This window comes from Chiloscyllium plagiosum, unplaced genomic scaffold (assembly GCF_037043375.1).
Source record: "Chiloscyllium plagiosum isolate Xiang-an unplaced genomic scaffold, Cpla_swu_hap1 HiC_scaffold_1, whole genome shotgun sequence".
Taxonomy (NCBI): Eukaryota; Metazoa; Chordata; class Chondrichthyes; order Orectolobiformes; family Hemiscylliidae; genus Chiloscyllium; species Chiloscyllium plagiosum.
Window position 1 is genome coordinate 145,281,934 of NW_028270139.1, and position 26,803 is coordinate 145,308,736.

Consider the following 26,803-nt stretch of genomic DNA (forward strand, 5'->3'; position numbering starts at 1 on the left):
ACATTTTGTGAGAAAGGTTCTGTGCAGAGTTTTGGATGACTTCAAGTTCGTAGAGAGTCTCATGCTGGTCAGACAAATCATGAGGTAACAGATCATGGAAGAGAGTTGCAGCATTAGTTCAGCTGAGGCAAGTGTGGGGTCAGGTGATGTTGTAGAGATGGAAATAGACAATCTTAGGGAGAGCATGGAAATGTGGTCAGAAACTCAACTCAGTGTCAACTATGATTGATATTATCTCAGACTGTTGCAAGGAAGAGGGATAGAATTGGCAGGTGGGGAATGGGCTTTTGGAATAGGGACAAAAGACTGTTTTCAGATATTCCCGTATTTAACTGGAGGACATTTCTGTTCATCCATCCACTGCAGGTCTGATCAACAGTCTGATAATTAACTACAGCTGAGGGAGTGGTGAGGGAGAGCTGGGTGTTCTCAGCTCACATGTTAAAACTGGTGCTCTGATTCCTGGATGAGAATGGAACCAGGTGCTGCATTCCTGATGATGTTGGAGAGGTGTTGAGAAAGATGGCATGGTTACTGGTGCCAAAGCTTGCAGGCATGTGAGATAGATGAGTTTGGATAGTTTATCTTTGTCACATAGGATTGCAAACTTCCAAACCACATTCGATACAGTGGCAAAATCATAGATCCAAATATAAACCTGCTCCTTTTTAGCATAATGAATGTGCTGATAAAATAATTTCAGTTTCCCGATTTTCCATTAAATGAAAAGATTGTTGCAACACAAATGGATTGTGATGGTTCAAGAAGGCAAATCCTCACCACCATCTTGAGGGCAATTATGGTTGGCCCACCAGTGCATCCTCTATCCCCTGAATTAATTACAAAAAGACAAATTCTCTTATAAAACAAGCATTTTTATTCATCCTTCTTGATCATCTGGAGCTTTCACTGTGAACACAGCTACCTGTCTGTGATTGTGATAGGATGTATGCTGCATTGTTACTTTCACAACCTATGGTAATATCCCTTAGATTTATGTTAACAGGCTGAATGAAGTAGCAAGTAATCATATTTGTTAATGCTGCAGACTTTTTTTTAAATTGAAAGATCAGGAGATATAAATAACTTGACAGATGATTGTTGTTAATCTTATTTTGCAGTCCCACATCCCTCAGGTATATCTTAATTCTTCCAATACTCAAGCATTCCTGATTTGAATCAGTCCCAGATCAGATGATGGCACCCACTGCCCAGGAACACCTCCCTTTTGCCTCTCTGTTTTTCTATATTTCCTTTCTTCTTCAAGATGCTTCTTAAAACCTCTCTCTTTGACCAAGATTTTAATCATCTGGACTTATTTTTCTTTTCTTGGCTGAGCATCATGCTTTGTTTTGGAACACACATTCATATGAATTGGGACATTTTATTGTTTTAAGAGTACTGCATAAATAAAAATTGTTGTTGTCAATCTAAAAGCTTCACCTGAAAAGATGTTGGAATAACAATTGAGTTATAAATTTTCAGAAGGAAATTGAATATGTACTTGAAGATAAAACAGAAATGTACAACGAGAAGAAAGCAACAGTTCCATGAGGTTAATTGAATAGCTCTTTCATCCTGCCAACGTGGGCATGATGAGTGGAACAGCCTCTGTGCTGTATCAGTCTTGAATCTATTATTCAGTTGAATAACGTTTAAGTCCTGGGGATACCACTTCATTTTGTGCAGAAATCAAATGAAGAGTTGCAATTGTAGAAAAACAATAACAAAAAGCAGCTGAGCACAAAAAGTCATAAGTTAATAGCCTCTGACAGCATGAGATTGAATTGCAAAATGAGAAATAAGACAACAATGGAAACATAAGAGTATGTTTACTTGCTATGACAATATCACAAAAAGGTAACAGAACATCTTTTTAAAAAATGATCAGACTATATTCAAAGATTAATAACTTTTTGGCTGTTATTATTATGTATTCAACATGTTATCAATGGGTGGAAGACAGAATAATTAAAAAAAAACATCAGCAGTCAGACTTCATCTATTTATCAACTGAAGTTATTGACATTGGGACCCTGTGTGGTGATTACTCCAACAATTCCAATGGTAACAGACTTAGCACTTTTACTGGACAGATAACATTTCTGTATTCTATACATAAACTGTGTCTCGCTGTGAGAATATACTCCCAATTTTCAATATAACAGTGAAGATTTGTTCTTAGATTTAACTTGTATTGCTGAATAAACCAGAAATTTACTGTTACATCAGCCTTTTCACTTAATAAAAAAAATCAGTAAACTTCGACTTTTCAAAGAAATTCCATTGTCAACACAATTGTCATGCTAAAAAGAAATAAGATTTACATTTAGATCTAAGATTTTATTGTGTTGCTGAATCTGGCCCTAAATCTTTCACTTCTATCTGACCATTGACAAAGATAAACCATGCAATATCATTCTCCTTGACCTCTCTGCAACCTTTAACTTTGTTGACCATGGCCACCTTCTTTGAACATATCTCTGACATCATCAAGCCGGATAGGACTACACTGCCTTATTAGGGAGGGAGTTCCAGGCTTTTGGCTTAGTGACAATGAAGGGATGGTGACGTATTTCCAAATCAGGATCGTGAGTGGCTTACAAGTGAACTTGCTTTTGGCAGTGCTCCTGTGAATTTGCTGCCCTTGTTCTTCTGCAAAATGGTGGTCATGGATTTGGAAGATGCTGTCCAAGGAGCCCTTGGTGCAATTCAGCAGTGCATAATGCCGATGGTACATGCTGCCGTAGTATCAATATTGGAAGGAGTGGATGCTTATGGATGTGGCATCAGACAAGCGGACTGCTTTGTACCAGATGGTGTCAAGGTTCTTAAGTGTCATTGGAGTCGCACCAATCAACTGGGGAGTAATGAGTCCCACTCCGGACTTATATCTGGTCGATGATGGAATCAGGAGTGGAGTTACCTGATGTAGGAGTCCCTCAGCCCTGATCTGATCTTACCATCACTGCATTTACATGGCTAGTCCAGTACAATTTCTGGTCAATGGTAACTCCAGAATTTTGAAGAAGAATGAGGCTGGGATTGGGGATGGGGGAAAAATGTTTTCTTGAAATATAAAATATTCTGTGAGGAGTTGACCGGGTAGATGTTGAGAGTTTGTTTCTACTCATGTGGAAATATTGAACTAGGCAAATGGATATAGCATAGGGGGAAACTTGCTTAACACTGAGATGTGAAGGAGTTCCTTCTCTCAGATGATAGTGTTTGTCTGGAATTCTATACCACAGAGAGTCATGGAGGCAAGATCACTGAAAATATTTAAAAAGGTAGATTTTTGAAATATTAGGGCATTGAGTGCTATAATGTGCTGGCATAAAAGAGGAATTGAGATTTGGAACAGATTAGTCATGAATGTGCTGAATGATGGGTCAGTTTTGAGGGGCCAAACAGCCTACTCCTGCTGCTTTTTCCTGTGTTTTTATGTTGTTAGTGGGGGATTCAATGATAGTAATGCCACTGATTGTCAAAAGATGATGGTTTGGAAATGGTCAATGTCTGGCACTTGTGTGGCAGGAACATTACTTGGCAATTGTTAGATACGCCTGGATATTGCCCAGATCTTGCTGTATTTGGTCACTGACTGCTTCAGTATCTGAAGAGTCATGAATGGTTCTGAACATTGTACAATCATTGGCTTCTGACCTTAGATGGAGGGAAAGGCATTGATGAAGCAGCTAAAGATGGTTGGGCAGGCACATTACCCTAAGGAACTCCTGCAGAGATGTGCTGGGACTGAGATGGCTGACCTCCAACCACCAGTTTAACGAAGTTACATGTAGTGTACTTGATAAAAATTCAATGAGTCCTTTTTAAAATAGTAAATTCATCAATAGACACTTGTAGCTTTATTTGTTACTTCTGGTTTCTGCTCAGGGTGTATATTAGGTTAGTATGCATAGAGGATATAGTGGTATAAGAAGACGATTGGCATCAGGATTGTCTTGAGTTATCACATAGCAGCTAAAACGATAAAGGAGCACAGGTTGACATGGAGAGTATGGAGCTCTGCTGGTGGCTGTGGCATGAGGTGACTTCTTGGACACAGGAAGTAGGTTTGGGTGAATAGCTAAGGTCCTTTTCCCAGGGTAGGTGAGTCCAAAACTAAAGGTAATTGGTTTAAGGTGAGAGAAGAAAGATAGAAAAGGGCACCTTTTTCATGCAGAGGGTGGCGCATGTATGGAATAGGCTGCCAGAGGAAGTGATGGAAGGCTGGTACAATTATAGTAATGTAAAAGGCATCTGGATGGGTACATGAATAGTAAGAGTTCGAGGGATATGGGCCAAGTGCTGGCAAATGGGGTTAGATCAGTTTAGGATATCTCATGGACAAGTTGGACTGAAGGGTCTGTTTCTGTGCTGTACAGCTCTATGACTCTATAATCGGAAGTTTTTGCAACTTTGCCGTCTTGACTTAGCAATGAATACTCAGACTTAAGATACTGCACTAGTTTTCCCTGGCACAATGACTGTCTCCAACTTGTATCTGTTTGATAAGCAAATCTCCTGGAATGAGTGTTAACAGGAAACAAAGTCTCAAGGCCTTAAGACAGATGAAGAAAACAAAGATTAGAAAAAATCAACAGGTTGCTTGGAGCATCTGTATATTAAAGTAATAAATCTCACATTTTTTATTAAGCTGGAGATGTCTTTGAACTTCTCTTCTAGATTTCATACTTTTATCAGAAACCTCCATTTAGATTTTATCAATTGTGCAGTCTGATTCCCCGGGTATGGTGTAGCTGAATTTATTATAGTTTTCACTCTATCTACATACATGAGCTCCCAGATCAGACATGAGGCCTTCAAGATTGAGGGCAGAAAGTGAACAAATAATTTATTTTATGTGAAAAGACTTTGGAGTGGAAATAACTCTCTCAAAAGAAGTCTGCCTGATGCTCATTTTTCTCTATTGGAATTAGATGACCTTTTTACTTTTGATGATTGGATTGTTCAGGGGTTTTGTCATAAATCTGAGCTGTCATTCCAAAGCAGCCAGATGTTAGTAATTGGGAACCTGTTAAGTACATGCCGTGCACCAGTGCAATAAAGTAATTGTTCACATCTTGTCAGCCAGCGATGTTCACTCATCTTCGATTGCTATTCTGGCAGAAATTTTAAAAAGCTGGAAAAGTTGTTGAATAATTTACATGTCAGCGATGCTGCCTGGCACTACTTCAGCATCTGCTCTCCACAAACCTGAACAAAGTAAAGGTTTGGAGCCTATCAAAACCATTTTCCATTCATTCCCTCTCCACTAAAATGATCAACAAAGCAAAAATCTTCAATGCCAGTGTAAAAAAAAGCAATCACTCGTGAATTGAAACTTCCTTAATTACCTGCTTTTGAATTGGCAGTCAATGGAAACTCGAGGTGAGTTTGTGCCCACATCCACATTCACATCTTGGAAAGCAAATTATTCCTGTGAGCAAAAGGAAAACAAAACCCCAGAATTTTGTTGAATGCGTTGCTGCTGTTTTGATTGTGATTGAATGACCGACACAGGTTATTAAGCAGATTGTTCTGCAAATGCCTACTTGTAATGTGCATTTTGCACCCCAATCCAAACCCAGGCCTGATTCAAGTGTACAACTTCTTGGCAAACCGGTTATGGTGCTTTGGAGGATTCAGCTGCAATAGTCTTTTACCATTTTAGGTATTCTACGGCTCGAAGATACATTTCTAATCCAGTTGCTTCATCCCCCTGTGGATACAGCTATTTGGAACACACTGTCAATTGGAGAAATACCTTTTATTGAAGAATAACCAATGGGATGTTTTGTTATTGAGTGGTGTTATCAGTTAGTCAGCTCGCTTACTGGTTCAGAGAGTTCAGTACCAACTCGAGTGAGACTGAGCCAGTCCAGATTGGGATGTTGCCAATTCACAAGTTGGTTGGCCGATCTCAACTGGATCTCCATTTCAGGTGCTACAACTAGTTTCAATGTTCCCGGGCTGTGGAGGAATAGAATACCACAAAGCTTCCCTCCTCTCTATTGCTGAGTTGCTTTCTCTATAGAAAGTCTGTTGGTAAATGAAGTTGTGTTATTGTTCTTGGCATTTTCTTGTTCATAGATACCAAGCACTGGTTTATTGTTGAATTGTGCAGAGCATTGTCTTATTACAGTCAAGGCTGAAGGTGTGCACTATCACTCTGATCTCACTACTCCAGCGGCCACAATGTAAAAATAAGAAATAATTTTCTCAGCGACCAAGCTGGTCAGTTTAATAACTTATCTACAACCTATTTGAAATGAAAAAGATCCATCAACTGGATTCGTTTGATAAATATAATGATTAGCTTGCTATCAAACAAAACTTATTCCAGGAATGCAATGACTGGTTAACATCCACAGTCAGTGATATGAAAGTATGAATGTTTATCCCTCTAAATAACCTCAAAACACATCCACACATGGTCAGATTAAGGATAAGAAAATGGAGATTGGCATTCCAAGAAAAAACAATACTTTCATTGGTGAGTTGTTCTTGAAGCATAAAGGACAAGGTGCAGAATATTTTAAAGTCCTCCTTTCTGCTGTTCTCAGTTGGTGTGATTAAACTACTAATTGCACACAGTTGCCTCTGGAGTCTTGGCAGATTCAACTAGCTCAGGAAATACAATACTGAGAAATTCCTGCAACCACTCTTTCAGAAGAATTAATTGTTTTTGAGCTGAACTCAGAAAGGGAGAATTATTTAGAAAATAGGAAAGTCGGATAGATCTTCTTCAGAAGCTTCTTGCTCTCCAACTAATTCCAGATCCCACAGCACCCTCCATTCAGCTGCTTTTCAAACAGCACCAGTAGGGGTCTCCAAAAGAATGAGTAGTTATCACTAGTCATAAGATGTCTAAGAGCATCATTGAAAAGAAAAACTACATTGTACAAAGTGACATTTCATGTCATTTTTCAAACAGATCACTCCAACTCTTCCTACAAAATTTGAAATAAATCAAGTTTTTTCAATCTTTCAAAACTTAAATCCTTCAAGAAATATCAATATTTTTGAAAGTGTGGGATTAATAACATGAAGTGTACCTGTTCACTTGTATCTGGTCTCTCATACTATGGTAAATGGAGAAGGCTTTTGCATTGTTGCTGCCTAAAGGTTGCTGGAGATCTTTAAGTGGTCAATACAAGGCTGCATTGGGCCTCATTCTGAGTTCCCTCCTAAGTTACATGTAACACAGCAAGGCAGGTAGAACGTATGCAGCATAAAAGCTTTTACTCTGGCCTGCTGTCATCCAGGAATGGGGTACCTCTTTTGAGGACACTCATGTCCAGAGACTCTAAATCCTTTCCCCTCTCCCAAAGATCATGCTCCTGCTCTTTAGCCTGGCTCATGACCTCTCAATTCCTGTCACTGCTTCACCTCATCCACAAATGCTTCAGCCCTATTGACTCAGAAGGAAAAACAGTAAAACGGATGAAAAATTGTTTGCATACCGCAGAACAGTGCTCCAGTATGATTCTATTCATTTCAGTATTACTCTTTCTGTACTTTATTTTTTTAGTCGGGTGAGGCATGTCAGTTAGGCAGCTGTGAACCTGGACCTATCATTAAGACTGTTCTCTATTAGGCTTCTTCTTAGGGAATGCCTGTAGTTACAAGAGTGACCATTACATAGCTGCCAGCCAATCAGATTGGCTGATAGTTCTGTTTGAGGGACCCTCCTCCTACATGAGATATAATCTCTGATATAATGTCTGATATGATAAAGCTACTCTCAATCTAATATTGCTGTGGGCCATCCATGAATTGGATAGAATGGGGCTACAACTGACTTATTGGTCTCAGGGGCTAGGAATACATGCCTGGTAAATTCCAACACTAGGGTCTTCAAAAAGATGACGAGTGAGATGGTGGATGGGTAAGTCAATTTTTCAAATTTCCCTCAATCTCAAGGCAGTCATTGTTTGGTTAAAGGGAAATCATGTGTAGCCAATTTATTGGAGATCTTTGAAGAAGTAACATGTGTTGTGAGCATAGAGGAGCCTGCAGTCATATTGCATTTGGCTTCTCAGAAGGTATATGATCGGGGCCACATCAAAAGATCATTGCAAATGATATTTCACCTGATGAAGGGGCAGTGCTCCGAAAGTTTGTGATTTCAAATAAACCTGTTGGACTGTAACCTAGTGCCATCTGACTTCTAACCTTGCAGAAAATAAAATCTCATGGTATTGTGGGTAACATACCAGAATCGTCAGATCATTAGCTGGTTGCTAGGAAACAGAATATGCATAAATGTGTCTTTGTCTGATTGGCAGAATATGATGAATGCAATCTCACAGCGGTCGATGCTAAGGCCTCAACCTTTTATAATTTACATCAGTGACCTTTGCTTCATGCTCCTCACCTAATGTGATTCTAGCAATCTTAGTCTCAAACGTTCTAGTTCTTCCAGAATTCACAAAGTTCTTGTGAAAGTGTGTTCCAAATTATAACTGTATATCGCCCATTCCCGATTTCTGCCTGGTGATGGTACATTTCTACCACAACAAAAAAAATTAGTTGAACTGGGTGCTTTGAAAATTTCAATGTCAAGATTGTTACTTTTCTTTTAGGACAAGATTGTTAAAGGATCTGGAACCAAGGCAGGGGTGGATAAAGGGACAAGACACTCAGACCTGATGTGATTCAAACATGTTCAAGAGCTGAATAGCTTACTCCAATTCTTGTAAATGTTCCAATTCTCATTTGAAGAAAAAAATCTATTGTTCTCCAAGGTAATTTTTTTTGTGGTTTATACATGGAAACACCACCACCTGCAAGTTCTCCTCTAAGCCACTCATCATTCTGACTTGGAAATATAGCACTGTTTCTTCATTGTCACTGGGTCAACATCCTGGAATTCCCACCCTAAGGGCATTATGGGCCAACCTACAGCAGGTGAACTGCAGTGGGTCTAGAAGTCAGCTCACCATCATTGTCGCAAGGGAAACTAGGGATGGGCAATAAATGCTGGCCAGTTAGTGATGCACATCCCACGAGTGAATAAAAAAAATAAATTTTTGAATAAATCACCCCTCCGACCATCTAGATGTTCAGATGCCATTGGTGCAGGTCACTCAGAAACTGGCACTTTCATGGGCTTTGGGTTATTTTGCTGAACGATTTGCTCCAAACCATAGAATTTTAGGTGGAAGTTGATTAGCTGATTGTACCTCTGTTGGGTCCAGGAATTTTCCAATAAACGTCATCGTCTTCTCTTTCCCCATAGCTCTGCAATTTTCTCTAATCAAGTAACTGTCTAATTATACATGGGAAGTTGGCTTTGAACCTGCTCCTCCCATTCCTTCACACTATTCATTCGAGATCGCGTGTTCAGGAAAAAGGAGGTTTCTCCCAGCCCAGTGGCGAGGTGGTCTCAGACCAACATGGTGGGCTTCTTCAGCAGAGGCAATTGGACAGAGTGGTGGTCTTGTCCCAGCTTTGCCTTCAGGATATTTGATCATTCCTTAATCAGCTTTCACCGAGTCCAGGAGTCATTAAAGCTGAACTGTGATGAACTTTGTCTTAATTTTACATTTTTTATTATGTATGAGTTCTGTCATTACTATAGGCCCCATGGTGTGGTGACCTATAATGTTTTTCACTGTATTTGCTACGCAATAGTACATGTGAAAATAAATTTCTTTTCGTCTCTATTCTATCCCATACCATTCTATTCTGTTCTATTCTTAGTTATATATGCTGAATAAACTCCACAGACATCATCTCACAAACTCCATTGAGTTTTTTAGAGAAAGTGAACAAGCATGTGGATGAGGGTAGGGCAGTTGATGTGGTATACTTGGACTTCAGTAAAGCCTTTGATAAGGTTTCACAGGTTAGGCTTTTGAAGAAAATGCAGATGCATGTTTTGAGGGTGATTTAGAAGTTTGTAAACTGGCTTTCTTTAAGAAGGCAGCGAGTGTTGGTTGATGGAAAATATTCAGCTTGGAGTCCGGTAACTAGTGGTGTAGACTCGATGGGCCGAATGGCCTTGCTTCCACTCCTATGTCTATGTCTTATGGTGTGCCACAAGAATCTGTTTTCGGACCACTGCTGTTTGTCATTTTTATAAATGACTTAGACGCAGGCATAGGTGGATGGGTGAGTAAGTTTGCAGATGATACTAAAGTCGATGGAGTGGTGGACAGTGTGGAAGAATGTTACAGGTTGCAGGAGGACTTGGATAAACTACAAAATTGGGCTGAGAGGTGGCAAATGGAGTTCAATGCAGCTAAATGTATGGTGATTCACTTTGGGAAGAATAACAGGATGGCAGAATGCTGGGTCAATGGAAAGATTCATGATAGTGTAGATGTGCAGAGGGATCTTGGTGTCCATGTACATAGATCCCTGAAAGTTGCCACTGAGGTTGATTGTGCTGTTATGAAGGCATACGGTGTGTTAGGTTTTACTGGTAGAGGGATTGCGTTCCATAGTCGTGATGTCATGCTGCAAATGCAAAAATGCTAGTGCGACCTCACTTGGAATATTGTGTACAGTTCCATCACAGGAAGGGTGTGGAAGCATTGGAAAAGGTGCAGAGGAGATTTACCAGGACGTTGCCTGGTCTCAAAGGAAGGTCCTATGAGGAAAGTTTGAGGGACTTGGGTCTGTTCTCATTGGAGAGAAGGAGGCTAAGAGAGTATTTAACAGAGACTTACAAGATGATCAGAGGATTAGATAGAGTGGACAGTGAGAGTCCTTTTCCTAGGATGATGACGTCGGCTTGTTTGAAGGGGCATAGTTGCAAATTGAGGGGTAATAGATTTAAGACAGATGTCAGAGGCAGGTTCTTAACTCAGAGAGTGGTAAGGGTGTGGAATGCCTGCCTTCAATGCAGTTAACTCAGCCACATTAGGGAGATTTAAACAATCCTTGGATAAGTACATGGATGATGATGGGATAGTGTAGGGGGATGGGCTTAGATTAGTTCACAGGTCAGTGCAACATCAAGGGCTGAAGGGCCTGTTCTGCGTTGTATTGTTCTATGTTCTAAACCTCTTCTCATCTTCCTCTGGTTCTATGAATAATTATCTCATGTCTGAGTCCTCTCCTTACCACTAAAGCCATGTTGACTGCTGTTTATTTAGATTAGATTAGATTACTTACAGATTACTTACAGTGTGGAAACAGTCCAACAAGTCCACACCGACCCGCCGAAGCGTATACCACCCAGACCCACACTCCTACATTTACCCCTTCACCTAACACTACGGGCAATTTAGCATGGCCAATTCACCTAAACTGCACATTTTTGGATTGTGGGAGGAAACCGGAGCACCCGGAGGAAACCCACGCAGACACGGGGAGAATGTGCAAACTCCACACAGAGAGTCGCCTGAGGTGGGAGTTGAACCCGGGTCTCTGGCACTGTGAGGCAGCAGTGCTAACCACTGTGCCACCGTGCCACCCACTGTGAATGTGACCATAAACCTACATAGCAGGCCTGAGAATTGATTCTGTTATCTTAGGTGGAATGGAAGTGAGACTAATGGTCAATGGTTGCTTGCATCTGTTTTGTTCACATTAGTCTGTTTTCAATCTGTTGGGAGCTTGCCAGAGTTCAGTGAACTCCATAATAATCACAATAAATTGCTCTTTGACATCTTGTTGTTCAGTGAAATAAATATTGCCCATTCCTGAAGGCTCATTTTCTTCCAGCCCTTTCCGACTGTCTATAATTTCCATTCCAGTTTCAGCAGCTTCATCGATTCTGCTTTGATTACTGTTACTTGTTGTTCGTGGCTTCCCTGTGAATACATTGAAGAAGCAATAAATCAGAATATTAACTGTCTTCTGGTTCATCATTTGTTTTTTCCTGTTTGCATCTCTGTGGTTCTCATCTCCTCTCTTTCTGTCCCCACACCGTTAAAGTTCTGATCTAACCAACGTTTGATAATAACAAGTATTAGTAATTAGAATGAAGATTGATCATAGTTGCAGATTGCAGTTGAGTGGAACACCTGATTTGACTTCTTTTTAGTGAGTATTTGTACTCATTAAACTGGCAGATGTTAGCTTTGAAAAATGGAATGTTTTCCCATCTCACTCAGTTAACATTAAGCATTCCCAAGTCAGGTATAGTTTTACTCTACCCCAGTAATGTGCTGTGATCCTTTTTATGTGCAAAGCCAGTAGACATTTCCATTAACTATATCGTTAACATTAACCACGCTGAGAGCACATTCCAAGTGTTCCTCACAATAGACAATTAAATTTAACTGTGCATGATTAATCTCCACCAATTAAGGACAAAATCTATTTAAAAATCTTTAGTGCTATACAAATCTCCTTTTTATTTGCATTTTTTGCAGCCCATGACTCATAATCGTCTAAAAGCATTTCACGTATTTTAAAGTAAATGTGGCTTTTGTAGACCTTCATGCAGTCAATTGGCTTTAGTAAGATCCCATGAAGTGTAAGTGCATTTGCTTTAGATTGAGGGAGAGCCATGCCTCGGCCAGGATTTTGGGAGAATTTGTGACTTTTTGTCGGAAGTGCCTTGGAGTTTTTAATGTCCAGCTTAAACATTAAATCAGCTTAGAATTGTTTAATGACATAATGGAAAAATAAGGGTTAGGCTCAAACAAATAAGGATTAAAGTAATGCTTAGTCCAGTTTATCGCACAGATGTGCTATTTATATTTGACTTTATAGCTTCAAATGGAATAGTCAACTGGAAATGGTCAGCTGGTTAGTGCATTAGAGATTTTGTGCTGGATAAAGACCCGCTTTTTTTCCCTGTATGTTCAATTCTCCTCTCAACTGGATGTTCGATGATGCATGTGAGGTTTTGATATATGTGCCTCTTGGTGCTTTACAAGCACGGAGAGCATTCTAATCCAGCCTGCTCAAGCCTTTACCAAGGAACATTGTTCAGTCTAAGCTACCTCAGGGAACCTAGACCCGTAAAATGAAAGAATTTTTACAGTGCAGTACAAGGTTATTCTGTCCATCATGTCTGCACTAACCCAACAAATGAACACCTCACCTAGTAGCATTCTTCTGTCTTCTCCCCATTACCCTGAACATCATTCCCAATGCAATTGCAACCAGCAGCCCTCACTACCACTGTCATCATATTCACCCACTTCAATAAGATGCTGTCAGATTAATGCTACTACGTTGCTGGTCTAAATTAAGCAGGAGGGTTTACCTTACGATGTAACAGTCGAGGGGCATGTCAGGGATCTGAACCCAGGACCTGTCTCACCGCAAGCAAGAATCATACCCCTAGACTGTTACATCATGGGGTAAACTGCACCCCACCACCACTTAATTTAAACCAGCAATAAAGAAAAGATTTATCCCATGCAGTAATCTGAAACTTTGAGAGGCCAAGAACTATTTAAAGTACAAATTAACAACTTTATTTCTTAAAGTATAATAGAGAATAATTATCTAACAACTATTTAACAACTCCCTCCTCTAACCTGTCTTTTACTTTCCCTTCTGTAATACTCATCCGATAAAACCCCCCAATTAAGATTTACTGAAAAATTCAAATTTCAAAACCAGCCAGCTGTCAAATCTTCTCCTTATATCTTCCTCTGTAGATTTGCTTTCTAGGTCGGTGTTGATGTTTCTTCTCTGTGCAAACTCCTTCTGTGGACAAACACCTCTCAGAGAGTTCTGACTAGCAGCCTAGATCTGTTGATCTTCTGGCAGTTAAATTACTTACAGTGTGGAAACAGGCCCTTCAGCCCAACAAGTCCACACCGACCTGCCGAAGCGTAACCCACCCAGACCCATTCCCCCAAATTTACCCCTTACCTAACACTATGGGCAATTTCCCATGGCCAATTCACCCTGACCTGCACATTTTTGGACTGTGGGAGGAAACTGGAGCACCCGGAGGAAACCTACGCAGACACGGGGAGAATGTGCAAACTCCACACAGAGAGTTTGCACAGAGAGTTCTCCCTCAACTGTTCAATTTTTCCTGGTCTTTTGCCCCCAAAGCTTTGGATTGTGTCATTGGCTTTTAACATTTTCAATATACTCAATTCAAACTTGATCTGAGTTTTTTTTTGGTACAATTTAAACTGATTGGCCTAGTTCAAATTTGTTTTTGTCTCTAGGCAACCAGCTACATTAGCTGCTGGACCAAAATATTACATTATACCTTATTCAGAACACTTGGTGCTGTCAGGTAGTGCTTTAACTTTCTTAAAGTTACAGTACACTCACATCTTCATAACAAACCTGGAAAAGATTATAAGAGATAGGATTTATAATCATCTGGAAAGGAATCATTTGATTTGGGATAATCAACACAGTTTCGTGAAGGGTAAGTCATGCCTCATTAACCTTATTGAGTTCTTTGAGATGGGGACCAAACAGATGGATGAGGGTAAAGTGGTTGATGTGGTGTATGTGGACTTCAGTAAGGCATTTGATAAGATTCCACATGGTAGGTTATTGCACAAAATAAGGAGTTTTGGGATTGAAGTTGATTTAGCGGTTTGGATCAGAAATTGGTGTGCTGAAAGAAGACAGAGGGTGGTAATTGATGGAAAATGTTCATCCTGGAGCTCAGTTACTAGTGGTGTGTTGTAAGGATCTGTTTTGGGGGCCTCTGCTGTTTGTCATTTTTATAAATGATTTGGAGGTGGGTGTTGAAGGTTGGGTTAGTAAATTTGCAGATGTCACTAAGGTAGACAGAGTTGTGGATAGTGCTGAAGGATGTTGTGGGTTTCAGATGGACACAGATAAGATGTAGAGCTGGTCTGAGAAGTGGCAAATAGAGTTTAATGCAGAAACGTGTGAGGTAGTTCACTTTGAATGAAGTAACAGGAATGCAGGTACTGGGCTAATGGTAAAATTCTTGACAGTGTAGATGAACAGAGAGATCTCATGTCCAGGTGTATAAAACCATGAAAGTTGCCATCCAGATTGATAGGGTTGTTAAGAAGGCATACGGTGTGTTGGTGTTTATTGGTAGGGGGATTGAGTTTCGGAGCCATGAGGTCATGCTTCAGCTGTACAAGATACTGGTAAGGCCGCACCTGGAGTATTGCTTGTAGTTCTGGTCACCGTGTTATATGAAGGATGTGGACACTTTAGAAAGGGGCCAGCTGAGATTTACCAGGATGTTGCCTGGTATGGAAGGAAGGTCTTACAAGGATAGGCTGAGGGAACTGAGGCTGTTTTCATTGGACAGAAGAAGGTTGAGAGGTGACTTATTTGAGACATATAAGATAATCAGAGGGTTAGATAGGGTGCACAGTGAGAGCTTTTTTCCTTGGATGAAAGAAGGCTAACATGAGGGGACATAGCTTTAAATTGAGGGGTCATAGATTTAGGACAGATATCAGGGTAGTTTCTTCACTCAGAGAGTAGTAAGGGTGTGGAATGGCCTGCCTGCAACTGTAGTAGACTTGCTGATGTTAAGGGCATTTAAATGGGCATTGGACATGCATATGGATAATAATGGACCGGTGTAGGTTAGGTGGGCATCAGATTAATTTTGCAGGTCGGCGCAACATCGAGGGCCAAAGGGCCTGTACTGCGCTGTAACATTCTATAACAAGGGGTTATTAGATAATGATTTAAATGGTAACACTGTGTAGGGTTATAGGGTAAAGTGCACTAAGTTTAGTACACAGTTCTGGTCCTAATTGTTAATTACCACAAACAGAGCTTTCCTTGAAGTGTCAAAACATACACTTATAACACCAGTACCAGACTGGTGATCAGACACAATCCTTGTGGATCATCCTCACGATTAGTGGGAAGCCAAAGGATTGGGAAGCTTTTAAAAATCAGCAGAGGGTAACAAAAAAGCAATAGGGTGGCAGAAGATAAACTATGAGTTAGCTTGATAGTAAAGCGAAAGAAGATTTTCGATAAATAGCATGTGAGAAAGAGACAAGAATGGACGTCGGATGGCTGGAAAATGAGGCTGAAGAAGCAATAACGCAGGAAGAAAGAAACAGCGGAGGAACTGAATAGATACTTTACTTCAGTTTTCACAATGAAAGACATCAGCAACACACCAAAACATCATGAGAATCAGGGGCCAGGTGTGAGTGTATTGACCATCACTAAGGAAAAGGTGCTGAGGAAACTGAAAGGTCTGAAGGTGGATAAACCACCTGGACCAGATGGACTGTACCCCAGGGTTCTGAAGGAAATAGCTGAGGAGATTGTGAAGGTATCGGTGGTGATCTTTCAGGAATCGTCGGAGTCGGAGAGGGTGACAGAAGACTGGCAAATGACACATGAAACACCCCTGTTTAAGAAGGGACGGAGGCAGAAGACAGGAAGCTATAGGCCTGACCTTGATCGTTGGTCAGAGTTTTGAGTCCATCATAAGAATAAGATTGTGGAGCACTTGGATGCTGTGACAGCACAGCTTCATTAAAGGGAGGTCATGCCCGACAAATCTGTTAAAATTCTTTAAGGAGCTAATAAATAAATTAGACAAAGGAGAGCCAGTGAATGGGATCTATTTGGATTTCCAGAAGGTCTTTGACTAGATGCTTTATAAGAGGTTACTAAAAGGAAGAGGGGCAGGTCATGTTGAGGAAGGCAAGCTGCAGAAAGACTTTGACAGGTGAGGAGAGTGGGCAAAGAAGTGGCAGATAGAACAGGGAATAGCATTGATAGCAGTGTGGGTAGTGGTGGGAAAGTGTGAGGTTCTGCACTTTGCTAGGAAGAATAGAGGCGAGACTATTTTCAAAATGGGGAAAGCTTTGGAAATCTGAAGTAAAAAGGTACTTGAGAGTCTTAGTTCAGGATTCTCTTAAACTTAACATGCAGGTTCAGTTGGCAGTCAGGACGACAAATGCAGTGTGAGCATTCATTTCAGGAGGGTTAGAGTACAACAGCAGAGATGTACTGCTGAGGCTTTGGTCAGACCGTGAAATAGTGGGGACCAAGCAATCACTTTTCTCCTGGTGAATGAAGTAAGGTGTGCAATAAAATGGATTAGAGTGGTGCTGGAAAATTGACGTTTCGGGCAAAAGCCCATCAGCAGGAATACAGGCAGAGAGCCTGAAGGGTGGAGAGATAAATGAGAGGAGGGTGGGGGTGGGAGAAAATAGCAAAGAAAACAATGGGTGAATGGGGGTGGGGATGAAGGTGATAGGTCAGCGAGGAGGGTGGGGGAAGGGAGCAAAGAGTACAATGGGTGAATGGGGGTGGGGATGAAGGTGATAGGTCAGCAAGGAGGGTGGGGGAAGGGAGCAAAGAGTACAATGGGTAAATGGGGGTGGGATTAAGGTGATAGGGAAGTTCAGGACATGGTTGAAGAGCTTCAGGATAGAGGAAATGACCTGGGAGTTGCAGTGGGAGAGGACTCCCTGAGATTCTTGTAGAGAGAGGAGGAAAACTTCTTCAAGGCAGGCATCCTAGCAAGAGGATTCACAGTAGGGTTAAAATCAACGAGGTAAAAACAATGATTGCAGATGCTGGAAACCAGATTCTGGATTAGAGCTACTTTCTCCCCACTCCCATCCTCCTCTCATTTATCTCTCCAACCTTTAGGCACTCTGCCTCTATTCCTGATGAAATGTCGATTTTCCTGCTTCTCGGATGCTGTCTGAACTGCTGTGCTTTTCCAGCACCACTCTAAACCAGAATCTGGTTTCCAGCATCTGCAATCATTGTTTTTACCTCGTTGATTTTAACCCTACCGCAAATCCTCTTGCCTGCCTTGAAGAAGTTTTCCTCCTCTCTCTACAAGAATCTCAGGGAGTCCTCTCCCACTGCAACTCCCAGGTCATTTCCTCTGCCCTGAAGCTCTTCAACCATGTCCTGAATTTACCTATCACCTTCCCTATCACCTTGCTACCTTCCCCTACCCTACTCCCTGACCTATCACCTTCATCCCCACCCCTACTCACCTATTGTACTCTATGCTTCTTTCTCCCCACCCCCACCCTCCTCTCATTTATCTCTCCAACCTTCAGACACTCTGCCTCTATTCCTGCTGAAGGGCTTTTGCCCAAAATGTCAATTTTCCTGCTCCTCAGGTGCAATAAAATGGAATTCAAAGTTTGTGAGAAGATTTGTAGCTCGGGTGCTCGTTGTTGTGGTTCTGTTCGCCGAGCTGGGAATTTGTGTTGCAGACATTTCGTCCCCTGTCTGGGTGACATCCTCAGTGCTTGGGACCCTCCTGTGAAGCGCTTCTGTGACGTTTCCTCCAGCATTTATAGTGGTTTGTCTCTGCCGCTTCCGGTTGTCAGTTCCAGCTGTCCGCTGCAGTGGCCGGTATATTGGGTCCAGGTCGATGTGTTTGTTGATCCAATATACTGGCCACTGCAGCGGACAGCTGGAACTGACAACCGGAAGCGGCAGACACAAACCACTATAAATGCCGGAGGAAACATCACAGAAGCGCTTCACAGGAGGCTCCCAAGCACTGAGGATGTCACCCAGACAGGGGACGAAACGTCTGCAACACAAATTCCCAGCTCGGCGAACACAACCACAAAATAAAATGGAACAGCATAGCATGTACTCTTTTTCAGGGAAGGTTCATAGAGTAATTCCAAAATTAATGTTGGTTAGAATATTGGTTAAGTCTTGACAAAGTGATGCTGTGCAAAAGTCTTCTTCAAACACTAAGAATAATTGAACAATAAAGCATCACTCAGAATTTTCAGCAATCAATGGTTTACCAAGCAATCATCAATGTACAGTTGTTACTTATGTTATAAAACTGTATAATGTATTCTTATCATTTTGGGGATTTACGTTTAGAATAGTAGAAGGTAGATTTTGAATGCTAGCCATAGGTGCAACAGGTAATCAGGAGGGCTAAGGGAGTGTTAGTCCTTACTTTAACCGAGTTGGAGTACAAGTATAGGAAAGTCTTACTGCAACTGTACAAAGTACTGGTGAGACCATGTCTGGAGTATTGTGGGCAGAACTTTTGCTCCCCTTATTTAGGGAAAGATATCATTTCAATGGAGGCAGATCAGAAAAGGTTGACTCAGATGATCCCTGTTATGGAGGAATTGTCTTATGAGCAAAGTCGAAACCGGTTGGGGCTCATTGGAGTTTAAAACATATAGGATTCTTAAAGGGCTTAACTGGGTAAATTCTGAAATGTTTCCCTTCATGGAGAGTTCAGGACCAGAGGGAATAATCTCAGAATAATGGGGCACCAATTTAAGACTGAGAAGAGAAGGAATTTCATCTCTTAGAAGGTTGTGAGTCTTTGTAATTCCTTGTCATAGAGAGCAGTCAGAGTGAGGTTTGAGAAGATTTGTAGCCCAGATTGAGGTTCTGGGTGTAGGTTTGCTCACTGAGTACAAGCACGAGATATGCATTAGAATTCCTAGAAGCATGGCATTCCAACCAGAACTCTATCAAAAAACACATTGACTTGTACCCGATTTACCACCATCTGAGAAATAGAACAGGAAATTACATCACCATAGGAAATGAAATCACCACAGGAAATGACATCACTAACCCAAAGAAACCCAAACATATAAATAGAAAGCAGGAATCATCAGCAATGCTTCATCCAGACGCTCAACGAAGATGTTGTCTGCAGGTGTTATTAATAAGTCCCTGGTTACAGAGAAGACCGTGGCCGTATAAACTGCCCGGCAGTGGCGCCAGAGACCTCTGCTCTTCCATCCCCTGAGCCAAGATGTTCCAGCTTCCCAACATTGGCACCTACCCAACAATTGACTACCACTATCGGCAGAAAGTTTTACTGACCATGCTGCAAAGTACATTTGCTCACCATTTCTCAATTTGGATTCTGACAGTTCCTGGCTTCAGACATAGTTACAGCCTTGGAAATGTTGTAATGATGGAAATATTGAGGCCAATTCATGCACAGTGGACTCCCCAAAACAGCACTGTCATCACAAGGAGATGAACAGTCTTTGTGATGCTAATTGAGGGCTAAGTATTGTCCAGGATGCAAGATCATTCCCCCTGTTCTTGTTTGACGTTATGCCATGGGTACCTTGATATCTACCTGAGAGGACAGGTAGAGCTTTGTTTTAGCATCTCATTTGAAAGATAGCTCGAACATGGAAGATCTGTGGATTATTCTGTTCAACACAACTAGCTGATGAAGGAACAATGCTCCGAATGCTAGTGCGTCCAAATATACTTGTTGGACTATAACCTGCAAGGATGTGATTTTTAAATTTCTAAATTGATACTTGAATTTTCTTGCTTCTGAGACAGAGCCAAAAGTCTGGGGTGATATGTTAGCACTGCTCCATCCCAGCACTAGGGACCTGGGTTCATTTCCAGCCTTGGACAAATGTCTGTGTGGAATTTGCACATACTCCCTGTGTCTGCACAGGTTTCCTCCAGGTGCTCTGGTTTCCTCCCACAGTTCAGATGTGCAGATTAGATGGATTAGCCATGGGAAATTCAGAGTTAATTAGTGAATCTGGGTGGGATGCTCTTTGGACCGTTGGGGCGATGGCCTGTTCCCACACTGTAAGGATTCTATGATCCTGAATTCACCAATACTATAAGTTAAGATATGTTTTGCATAATATTGCCCTGATTTCCAAGTCTCCATATTTCTTCCCCAGAACTGTGTGCTGCAAATTCACAGCCATAACTCTGATGATATTCTGTTTGTATGGACTGAGATGTGGAGGGTAATTTCATAACTCCCAGCATTTAAGGCTCCACATCAGGATTATGAATTTTAAAACCTTCATTGATTTATTGACTTTCAAGCAAATAATGTGGCCATAGAGTCATAGAGATGTATAGCACAGAAACAGACCCTTTGTTCCAACTCGTCCATACCCAACAGATATCCTAATCTAATCTCGTCCCATTTGCTAGCATTTGGCCCATATCCCTCTAAACTCTTCCTATTCATGTACTCATCCAGATGCTTTTTAAATGTTGTAATATTAATTGTAGATTAATTGTAGCCATTAATTGTAGATTATGTTGGTTGTCAACAGAGTTACCAACTCTTGATATTTTCTTCCTGAGAATTTCGTCAAATGACATCTCACGGAATCATAGAATAGAATCATACAATCCCTACAGTGTTGGAGCAGGCCATGTGAGTCCACACCGACTCTCTGGAGAGCACCCCACCCAGACTCACCCCACCTATCCTATCCCTGTAACCCTGCATTTCCCATGGCCAATCCACTTAACGTGCGCATTTTTGGACTGTGGGGGGAAATCGGAACAGCCAGAGGAAACTCACATAGGCACAGGAAGAATACACAAACTCCACACAGACAGTCACTTGAGGCTTGAATCGAACTTAGGGTTCCTGGCGTTGTGAGGTAGCAGGGCTAACCACTGATCAACTGTGCAAAAAAATCTCATCTCTAACCATCCCAGTCAGTTTTTTTTTAAAACATTCATTCACAGAATGAAGGCATCACTGGCTAGGCCAGCATTTATTGCCCATTCCTAATTGCCCAGTCAGCAGTTAAGAGTCAATCACATTGTTGTGGGTCTGGAGTCACTTGTAGGCCAGACCAGGTTAGAATGGCAGTTCCTCTCCCTAGAGGACAGTAGTGACCAAGATGCGTTTTGATAATTGACAGTGGATTCATGGTCATCCTTAGACTCTTAATTCTCCCTCTCTACTCCCTTCTTTCCCTCATCTCACCCTTGGACACCATGCCCTGGCCTCCAAAGTGGAGTTGGCGTTCAGTCGAGATGCCAGTGGTGGGACTGGGAATGCCAGTGGCTGGAGCAGGGAAGTCGGTGACCATTAGCCCAAAGCAGGGACACAAGTGTCCAGTGGCCCAGTGCAGTGTGCGGTGGCAGATAGCAGTCAGACCACATGGACACCCCCTGCACTGGTCTGCTGTGGGCAGCCTTTGGAGACAGACTGTGATTTTTGTCTTTTTAACTTTGCTTCTTTTTTTTCTGACCTATGGTTATAATGTACAAAGCTGTAATGTATTTTTTTTAAAAATACATATCTCTATTCTGTAGCTAAGAATTGTACTTAGGTACTCTGTACCCAAGATGGTGCTGTAAGTGGCCATTTATAAACTTTTCACTGCACTCGCAGAGTAGATGTGACATGAAGTTAATTCAATTCAATTCAATTCCAGATTCTTTTTTATTGAATTCAAATTCCACCATTTGCCAAGGTGGTATTCGAATCAGGGTCCCCAGGACATGTCCTGGGTATCTGGATTTTCTCCCCGTCCCCAACATTTTTGCAACTGATAAATGACAGAGTTCAAAAGAAAGTGAAATTAAACTGTTTGAGATTTTCTGATAACTTGAAATTGTGTTCATTTCTAATTTGATATGGGCTTCTTGTGGTAGCAAAACATCACTGAAAACAATGTAATGATTTTTCCTGATTTGTGAACTGACCAGACTCATGGTCCGTGTGCAACAAGTCAGTTGATAATGGGGTTATGTGAGCTGTAGAACTGTTAAAACAACCTTAAGCACTTGTCCCAAAAATGATAAGTATCGAACTGCTGCCAAATACAGCACAAGGATGATTTTTTTTTTAAAATAAAAGTGCAGCAACTGCATTACTGAATCCGCATATAAATTACATTGTAGTCTTCTTACAAAAATCTCCCTCACACCAATGACACTTGCAAAAGACAGGGAACATCAGAAAGATGACTAAATTCGTCAGCATGAACTGGAAGGCCACAGATGTCCTATCCAAATTTGAACTTTTAAGCAAAGCCTTTTCAGTTTAAAGTTTTGTAGAACTGGATAAGCAAGTGTTTAAAGTAAAGTAACTTTTGGAAATGAGAGATTTCATAGCTTTCTATAATCATCCTCAATCTTACTGATTTATTGTCACTCCCATCAAAGTGGCACTTCTCCCACTTTAACTACAATGCCTTGAGCTGACACTTGAGCTCTAAACCCTGGCACTAAAGCTGATCGAACCAGTGGTACTTCCTGCAGATGTGGTCATCCAGAATGCGAGGAGCATCTTGGATTTCCCTCCTACAGCAGGGCATGTAATATGTAGGACTGAACACCCCTGCCTTATCTTTAGTTCAAAAAGCCCAACCATAAATTTAAGCTAAGGAGAAAATGTTTGCAAACATTTGCTACAAAAAAGAAGTTGGAACTTAAGGCAGCTTTAAAATGGATAAAAAAAAACTTATCGTCTGTCTGCTATTCAGCTTTTTGCGGAATAATGCATGTCAGCCTTTTTGACAGGGTTCCTGTTGGGGTTAATCTGTTGCTCCAATCACTTCTTAGGTTTTAGCGAGTTTTGAGAAGATTTGTAGCTCAGGTTGAGGTTTTGATTAGGAATCTCTGTGACCCTGTTCACCCTCAGGTTCACTTCTGCTACTCTGCCACTCCAACTGATTCCTCATTGAATCAGTGTAGGATATAGACCACAAAATTCCCATTTTTATTAATGTCCCAAGTCCCGCTCATATCCCAGTCCTCTTTAAATAATACCGATTTGCTGCACATTGCCCCCAGGATCATGAAAAGTGCACAAATTTTACATAATATTTCAGGTCTTTATAAAGACAAATATTATTCCAATTACTCAATTATTCCAATGTAGATTATGTGTTGCTTGATTCAGTGTTGAAGGACAACAGGACTCTTTGTGCTGGGTGTAAAATTCCAGGCTGTGAACTTTGCCTCTTTGTTTATGCCTGTTCTGTATATGTTATCTTTTGGCAGAGATGGGAAGGATGGTAACTCACTATCAGCTGTGTACACTATTCCACAAAGTCTGCAATCAACTCCACTAGTTGTCATGAAATTGTGATTTATTTTCTGGCCATTAGTTCTGGCAAAATAACAACTGAGTTGAACAAATAGCAGTATTTACAGCTTCGCTGGAAAAGCAAATTAATGGTGACAGAGGCAGCCAAAGTAAATCATGTCCAGTTATATTGCTTGACCATAAACTTACTTTTGTTCATTAAACACCAGGTGACCTCATCCTGTCAGAAAAGCTGCAGCTCCTGACACCCATTCCACCTGTGATACTCCTGAAGTTCCTGCACTCCAACAATTCCACCTTCTTGAACATTCCCAAACATACTTCCAACATCTGTTATAACTCCAGGTCCTTCTGTTCCTTTAACATTGCAGCCTTTATTTTATATTTCATTTCTTTGTTCTTACTACAAAAATGTATCACCTCACACTTCTCTACATTAAATTTACTTACCACATGTCTGCCCATCCCACCCAGCTGTTTGTCCCTTTTGAGCAGATCACTAACCATGTAATGCAAAATAGTTCTAAGCTATATGTTTGAAATAGGCTGCTGCTCACCCAAATCTAGGCCATTAATTTAGAATGAGAAAAGCAGTGATCTTCATAACCATAGAGGAACCCCACTTTGTGTTTTCTTCCAATCTGGAAAGCAACCATTCAGTGTTAGTCTGGATTTCTGTTACTCAGCCAACTTAATATTCATGCAACCATACTTGCATTTATTCCATGTGCTTCAATCTGGATGCCACACTCAGTGGCCTTTAATCAAATGCCTTTTGGGAGTCTCTAATCATCTTCATCAACCCTCTCTGTTAGTTCATTGAGAAACTCAGTCAAGTTAGTTAAACTCAAATGACTTGAAAAAATTCATTCTGGCTTTCACTAATTGGTCCAAGTGTCTGTTTTATTATATCCCTTTGGACAATTTCTTTGAATAGTCATGTATAAAAACAAATTATTGTTATTCTTGTTGTTGTTTTGAATGTGATAAGACTGAATTTGCTGGACTGTTCCCTGTATAGTACCATGTTTGGATTTATATCATTTGTCAAGGAACCCTAATGTGCTGAGCATGCTGCAGTTATTCTACATAATTTCCACACACAAAGTGAGAACATAAGTACATTAATTCCATTTATCTGCTTCACTTGGTGCTTTAAAAGGAATACCAGAGTGAAGAATCATAAATATTACTGACTATTTGGATACAAAGCATGTTGCTCTGCCAGATTTTCCTATGAAAACCTGACAAAATTGATCAATTTTCAGCACCTCAGCTGACTACAGTCTCTAGGCAAAAGTGAGGACTGCAGATGCTGGAAACCAGAGTTTAGATCAGAGTGGTGCTGGAAAAGCACAGCAGGTCAGGCAGCATCAGAGGAGCAGGAAAAATCGACGTTCCGGGCAAAAGCCCTTCATCAGGCATAGAGGCAGGAAGCCGCCAGGGTGGAGAGATAAATTGGGGGGTGGGGGGCTGGGGAGAAGGTAGCAAAGAGTACAATAGGTGAATGGGGGTGGGGATGGAGGTGATAGGTCAGAGAGGAGGGTGGAGTGGATAGGTGGGAAGGGAGATTGGCAGGTAGGACAGGTCATGAGGACAGTGCTGAGCTGGAAGGTTGGAACTGGGGTAAGGAGGGGGGAGGGGAAATGAGGAAACTGGCGAAGTCCACATTGATGCCCTTGGGCTGAAATGTTCAGGCGGAAGATGAAGCATTCTTCCTCCAGGTGTCGGATGGTGAGGGGGCAGCAGTGGTGGAGGCCCAGGACCTGCATGTCCTCAGCAGAGTGGGAGGGGGAGTTGAAATAACTCGCAGAGTGCTTCAGGGAACATCTCCAGGACACCCGCACCAATCAACCCCACCGCCCCGTGGCCCAACATTTCAACTCCCACTCCCACTCCGCGGAGGACATGCAGGTCCTGGGCCTCCTCCACCATAGCTCCCTCACCACCCGATGCCATTTCCCCTTCCCCCCACCTTACCCCCGTTCCAACCTTCCAGCTCAGCACCATCCTCATGACCTGTCCTATCTGTCCATCTTCCTTCCCATCTATCCACTCCACTCTCCCCTCTGACCTATCACCTCCATTCACCTATTATACTCTTCGCTACCTTCTCCCCAGCTCCCCACCCCCATTTATCTCTCCACCAGCAGGCTCCCTGCCTCTGTTCCTGATGAAGAGCCTTTGCCCGAAACGTCGATTTTTCTGCTCCTCGGATGCTGCCTGAACTGCTGTGCTTTTCCAGCACCACTCTGATCTAAGCTGAAAATGTGTTGCTGGAAAAGCGCAGCAGGTCAGGCATCATCCAGGGAACAGGAGAATCGACGTTTCGGGCATAAGCCCTTCTTCAGGTACCTCTCACCCTCGGAACGCGCAGCCCTCCACTCCCTCCGTTCCAACCCCAACCTCACTATCGAACCAGCAGACAAGGGAGGCGCGGTAGTAGTTTGGCGCACTAACCTTTACACCGCTGAGGCCAAACGCCAGCTCGCAGATACCTCCTCCTCCTGCCCCCTTGACCATGACCCCACCCCCCACCACCAAACCAAAAAAAAAGCATTCCTGAAGAGGGGCTTATGCCTGAAACGTCGATTCTCCTGTTCCCTGGATGCTGCCTGACCTGCTGCGCTTTTCCAGCAACACATTTTCAGCTCTGATCTCCAGCATCTGCAGACCTCACTTTCTCCTCAAAGAATCCACTCTGATCTAAACCCTGACTACAGTCTCTGTTAAGTCATAACCAAACTGTCCGTAAATTCTGTCAGCTTTTCTGATATAGGCCGAACCTATAACGTCCAAAAACAGGTAAGGCGGAAACGGGACAGCTGCTTGGTTGGCAAGTGTTAGTTTACTGCTTCGTGTTCGCTTCATTTGTGTTTGACCTCCTTTATTGGCCTTCCTTTACGCTTACTAATGTGCTTTTAACTGAACAAACACAGGTAGGTGCTAATAGCATCTTCTGCAGACAGACCAATCATTCAGTCATTTCCTCTTTACGGGGTTGGGGGGAGGGGGGTATGAGATGCAGAGAAACACAAGACAAAAGGTTTTTAACTTTAGGTTTTTCCTCAGAACTGAAGACTCTCCACTGACAAAGCTGCATCAATGGGCAGCATTGAAACATACAGCCTTATG